The 6,000-nt window shown below is 31.2% G+C and overlaps 1 protein-coding gene across 1 annotated transcript in view; it reads right to left on the reverse strand.

The window, feature by feature from the left end:
- Positions 1 to 5,704, reverse strand: part of LOC145291555 (protein kinase C iota type-like) — a 355,461-nt gene extending 349,757 nt beyond the window's left edge. The window contains exon 1 of the mRNA XM_080137652.1: positions 5,555 to 5,704. The gene's annotated coding sequence lies outside the window, so the exon portion shown is untranslated. The remainder of the gene's footprint in view (positions 1 to 5,554) is intronic.
- Positions 5,705 to 6,000: the final 296 nt, after the last annotated feature.

A 6,000-nucleotide genomic window follows, 5' to 3' on the forward strand; every position in this document is an offset into this window, starting at 1 on the left:
AATTTTAAAATAGCTTTTTTCGTATAAATATTTAAAAAAAATTTTTTTTGTTTTGCTTAACTTAAATTAATTATTTTACTTAACATATTCACCGAATTTCACACTTCAAAACTCAAAAGCGGGATAATTAAACACAATCGAAGTTCTGATATTCAGACGTCAAAATAAGGTATGCAAACAATTTTTTTTTTTTTTTTTTTTTTTTTAATCTATAATTCTGTCCCTTACAACACAATATGTTGATTTCAGTCTCAGATGATTATTTTAAGCATATTTGTTCCCACTTCAAAACAAGGGGGGGTTTGTAAGCAAAAAAATATATATATATAAATATCGTTTATGAAAAATAAGTACACTGTTATAAAGTTCATTCTTCTCCTAATAATCGCTGAAAATTTCGTATTGATCGGATAATTACCTGATTTTTGGTAGATTTTTAAAAAGACGGTCCGTCAAAAAGTACTGACCTGCCCCCCCCCCAGTTTTGGCGGTGCCTAGAATTTCAAATAAACCAGATACTACACTTTGATCCTCGTCCAAAGGAGTGTGCCAAGTAAAGACCAAATAGTATTGTCGCAATGCCTTCAAAGCGTTCTTTTGCTAATATTATAACACACATATGTATTCTTAAGAAAATAAAGACAAGAAATCCAGGTCGAAAACCTTGAGATAAAGTTGTTGTCCTTCCAGATCAACAGCTTTTCTTTTTCCTTCCCCTTCTTTGCCAACTCATTCGCCGACTAATGGTGATATATCAGATTTCTGACATAACTTCAAACAAAACGTGAGAGGAAGAAAAAAAAGGTCAACGTTTTGAGTCATTTACGTAACCGAGTCACTAAAACCTTCAAAAGGGCCTATTCTTCACTTCTTACCCAGCACACAGGTGCGCCTTGTTATGTAGGGAAAATGAGGTGGGGGGTACTGAATTCAAAAGATTTTTATTTTTTAGTTGCCTCAGTAGAGAAGGATTTCTGTTCTGACACAACAAAACAAGTGCTGCTACACTGTAGCACTGCTGCTACAGTTTGAATTATTTATTCACATAAATTTAAAACATTACAAATTAGAGTGCTTGTAAGGAATAGTTATCCGGAGGATTTCATTACTTTCCCAGCCAGTCCCTTAAATGACCACAGACAGCAGTTTACGATTCAAAAACCGCGGAACAATATAAAAAAGCAGACGACACTAAGCATGCGAAGATTAAAATTTAGAACTAACAAAACAAAAAACAAAAAATAGCTCCTTAAAAAAATGATTTTTCAAATCAAAGTGCTTCTGCTTCACCAATTTATGGGTAAACCCCTACAAGTACCCAAATTAGGCACAAGGCCATAAAAGCGTGAGGTGATGGGGGAGAGGGGTAATCGTTCCGTTAATACAAACAGGTGCTACATTTTAATCTTAGGTGAAATCAGTATTTTCTCCTCTTAGTGGAGTCAAAATTAGACAAAGTTAGTTTTTAATTTGGAGGATGTCCAGTTGCACAAAAAGAGGGCATTCTGAATAAGAAACTAAAAATAATGAGTCATTTTGGAAGGATTTCTCTTCTATTAAGGACAGAACATAGCAGATACTACACTTTGATCACAGCCCCGTGAGCCCCGATAGTCTTTTGAAAAGACATTAAAAAATTATGGAAAAATAAATGAAAATAATAAAAATGAAAAATAATTTAAGAAAAAAGAGGTAATTAACACATTCTTGACATGGGGAGGGGGGCTTTGTTAACTATTCTGTACTTTCACCTAACAATTTAATGAACAAAAGATATCATCAAAATTGAGTTTAACTTGAAAATCCTATCTAAACCACAGCACAATCCGTAGACTACAGTAAACACACACAAAAAATAAAATAAATTAAATTTTTAAAAAAGAAAAAACATCATGTCAAGATTTATTCGTTTTGTGTTTTGTTCGTTTTATTTTTAACGCAAAACTACTTGCATAGTACCTGAATTAAAATGTTCCAATAATTAATGGTAGGAAGGGGATTATCGTCGCTACAAATAATGTATATATAAAAAAAATAATGAAAAAAAGATTACTCACACTTCAAAAACGAAAGGCCAAAGCGAAAGCGCAATGCAATCTCGCACCTGCAAAGACCCTCTTATTTATTTATTTATTATTATTATTATCATTATTATTATTGCCGTCTTTGCCGCTATATAAAGATATCTTAATGTTTGAAAAAGAAGAAAAACAAAAGGTACACCAAAACACTAGTACTAAAATTAATACTAAACTTATTTATAAAAAAAAAAAAAAAAAGTCCTAAGTTGTCTACGGGGTAAAATTAAAAGACAAATGGTTACTTATGTTACCGTGCTATTTTTTAACCAGTATTTTCAAGTTAAATTCAAGTTGTACGATTCTTTTTATTACTATTATTAAATTAAGTGAAAGTACAGAATAGTTAGAAAACATTCTCCCCATGTTAAAAGCGGTTTTCTAAATTATAACGTTATCCTTTCAGCACGATAACAAACGTGCATAAGTATCTTTTTTATTAAATTGTTAAGTGAAGATACAAATTACAAAACACCCTCTCCTCCGTGTTAAGAACGGCTTTCTACATAACGTTATCATTTCAGCACGGTAACATAAGTGCATACGCATAAAAAGATGTTAAAATGATTATTTAATTATCACATTTTTTTTAAGGTAGACTAAACGACTCCTTTCAACTGTTATCTAAGTAAGTAACGAACGGGATATACTATTTATCCAGGCGGAGACATATTGCCGGGTGAAGGATTAGAGAAAAATAATTTTAAATAGTCAGGTTTACAAATTTTTTTTTTTTTTCCACTTAATTTTTCCATAGTTTTTGATTTCGATAAATATTCGATTAAAAATAATTCAATGCGTATTCATTCAAGTTAATGTAAACGAAAGAAACACGAGATGTTACCTGATCTCGAAAAAGTAATATTTTGCGATGTTTTGACTTCAACCAAATTTGGCTTCGTCTTTTCAGGTAAAATATGTTTGTATAAATAAAGATGTACTTTAAATTAATATATGGATCTACTTCATATTTAGCACTCATAAATACGGTAAGATTCAAGTAATTGTTAGCACAACCTTTAACAATAAAATGGTACTACTAATGTAGAGAAGGTACCGTGCCAAAACATTATTTAGAAACCCATTCTTAACTTGGGGAAGGGAGGATTACTTTTATATACGTTCACCTAATAATTTAATTAACAAAACGATACCGTAAGACTTAACTTTAAAAAAAAAAAAAAAAAAAAAAAAAGCACGGCACCTTCTCAGCATAATCATACATTAAATACTAATTATGTGGTAAAACTATACAAACACCGTGACAGCGAATTAACCCTAACCCTAACCCCTAACCCTAACGCTGTCACGGTGTTTGTATAATAATACCAATTATGTTACCCTAAGTAACATTTATGACCTATCGCAGGTTTTTTTGTTGTTTTTTTTTGCAAGAATAGTAATGTTTATTTAATAATATCAAACTGCTTAGGTCTCAATCAATATAGCTATTAAAAAATTATCTATTTGCGTTTTTTTCCCCCCACAGAAAAAAGGCGTGCTTTTTTTTATCAATGAATATTGCAGTTAATCGTGATACGAGTAATGTGATAAATAAATAAATTTAAAATGAAAATTACGACAATTTTAACGTAAAACAAAACATTCAAAACTAATTACACATTCTCGTGGTTTCCATTAAAAAAAAGAAAAAATGTAACCACGCCCTGATAGAAACCAAGTTCTGGTTCCAACGCAGGTGCACGTGTTTTCGTGAACTTAATGAAGTCAAACGGACCGAAACTAAAACAGACCTAAGAAAGAACAAATTACTTCAATTCTTGCAAAGTTTCATGTTTGAATCTATTTTCTAGTTAGTTCGCATGGTCGGCTGCTAAAAGAATTCTCGAAGAAACGGAGTTATTTCCCAAAAATATGTCATGGTGAGAATTAAATCTCACCTGTTTAAACACAAATACTTGATAAAAAAAAAAAATGAAAACGTTATTTGATAATTACCCAGATAATTTTCAGACTAAAAAAAAAAAAAAAAAAAGATCTTAATTTTAAAAGCTATTTAAAAAAAAAAAATAAAATAAATAAAATACTTGTGAATGCGGAATGAAGGGTTCTTCTCCTTTTTTCCCCCAGGTGCAAATTTTAAGTAAGGTGGGTTTAGTGAATCAAGGGTTTTTTTTAAATTTCTAATAAATATAAAGTAAAGAATCCTGAAAAGAAAAAGAAGAAACTGTTTTTTGTTTGTTTTTAAACAGAATGAAGTTTTCGCATCCACTTTTTAGGTCTAATTTTCAATAAGGTAAGTTCAATTAAACAAGGTACTGATATGATGTGTCTCTTAAATAAATATATAGTAAGTAAAAATATTTTTTAATTAAAAAAAAATAAAAATGGGAAACAATATTTTAAACTAACTTAACGAAACTAATTTCACGAATCGATTTGTTTCAATTAACTTGCATTACACATTTTTAGTGCTTGTACATCCATGTTATCCCGCTCGCTCCGCTATATGTTTAATAGTATTAAATTCAATTTTTACGATATTTTTTTCTTTATTAAATTGTAAGGTAAAAGTACAGAAGAGTTACAAAAACACTCTCTCCTCCCCGTGTTAAGAATAGGTTTCTAAATAATAACTTTATTTTAGCGTGATAACAAATGCACAAGTAACAGACTTTTTTTAAATTTAAATTCAGAATTTTCAAACTAAAAAGTGTGATTAATTTTACAGGTACTTTTATAGAATTTGACATGAACTTTTTTTTTCTCTAACGTTTTAGTTCGGTTCAAATTTTGTAGAAGAAGAAGCACTCATTTCAATATTATTTGCCTTATACGGACTCCTTCTCACCTTGTTTGTTATAATGACAACATTTCGACTGATTTAACTTCCGTCCTTCTTCAGGTGTATAATTTCAAACTTGGAGAACTTCTTGGCAGACTTGGGGAATCTTTAAGTTCCCAAGTTCGAAAAGATGCAGCCGAAGAAGATCGGAAGTTACAGCGGTTGAAACGTTGTGAATGCAACAATCAAGATGACAACAACAGCAGCCAGAGTAATCCAAATATTACTAGTCATCAATCTTCATCGAAAAAAAAAAAAAAAAATGCTGAAATATTAAGATATTTTATATTTAATATCAAAGGTTTAAGTTGATTGATACTCTCATATATAGTTTAGGAGAGTTAGTTTCAATTAACCTCTTTTTAATAGGTAATTGATATTTTTTTCAACTATTATATAAAGTTAAAACGTGAAATTTATTTTAATATACGTATATTTTTACTTAATTAGAATGAAATTCAACCACAAACAAATCGTAAAATAAACTAAGAAACCTGATGAATGAATTTGTATTTATCTACCTTTAAAAAAAAAAGGTGCCCCTCCTTTAAAAAGCGATTATGACATCAAACACGACACACGTACGTACGTCACTGTCTTCGGTAAATCAAACTAAGAAAACATGTCTTACATTTGCGCAGCATGAACAAGTAAATGCGAACATCCTTACCTTATTTTTTTCGCCGATGCAATTTTATATATCCAAGGCCGGGGCTGTCGAAATAGGCGGTAAAAAAGTATCCTCCTGTCTATAGTAATTACTAGCAAGGGAATAGAACGGCCGCCATGTTTGTTGACGGAAATGGCCTCGTTGAGACGTGATAACGTTAGTTATTTACCGGCGACTATGGCTATCTACGGATGATCAAACGCGATACAATTAACAGCTTAGTTCAGAAAACGTTGAATATTTGACAGATCCTCGGGCTTGAATCGAAGTGAAGTTCGGTTCTTTTCGGTCATTGGAAGTCCCTTCCAGTTCGGGAGGAGAGATTGATTTATTTCCAATGAGTTGAGGCACTTCCATCGCTGAATGCCGACGAGTTTGATTTATCCAACTTTTGCAATCATCCATAGTCCTCCGTTTTTGTATGGGGAAACGGCGAATTCCCCACT

This window comes from Euprymna scolopes, chromosome 2 (genome assembly GCF_053919585.1).
Source record: "Euprymna scolopes isolate OS-2025 chromosome 2, ASM5391958v1, whole genome shotgun sequence".
Taxonomy (NCBI): domain Eukaryota; kingdom Metazoa; phylum Mollusca; class Cephalopoda; order Sepiida; family Sepiolidae; genus Euprymna; species Euprymna scolopes.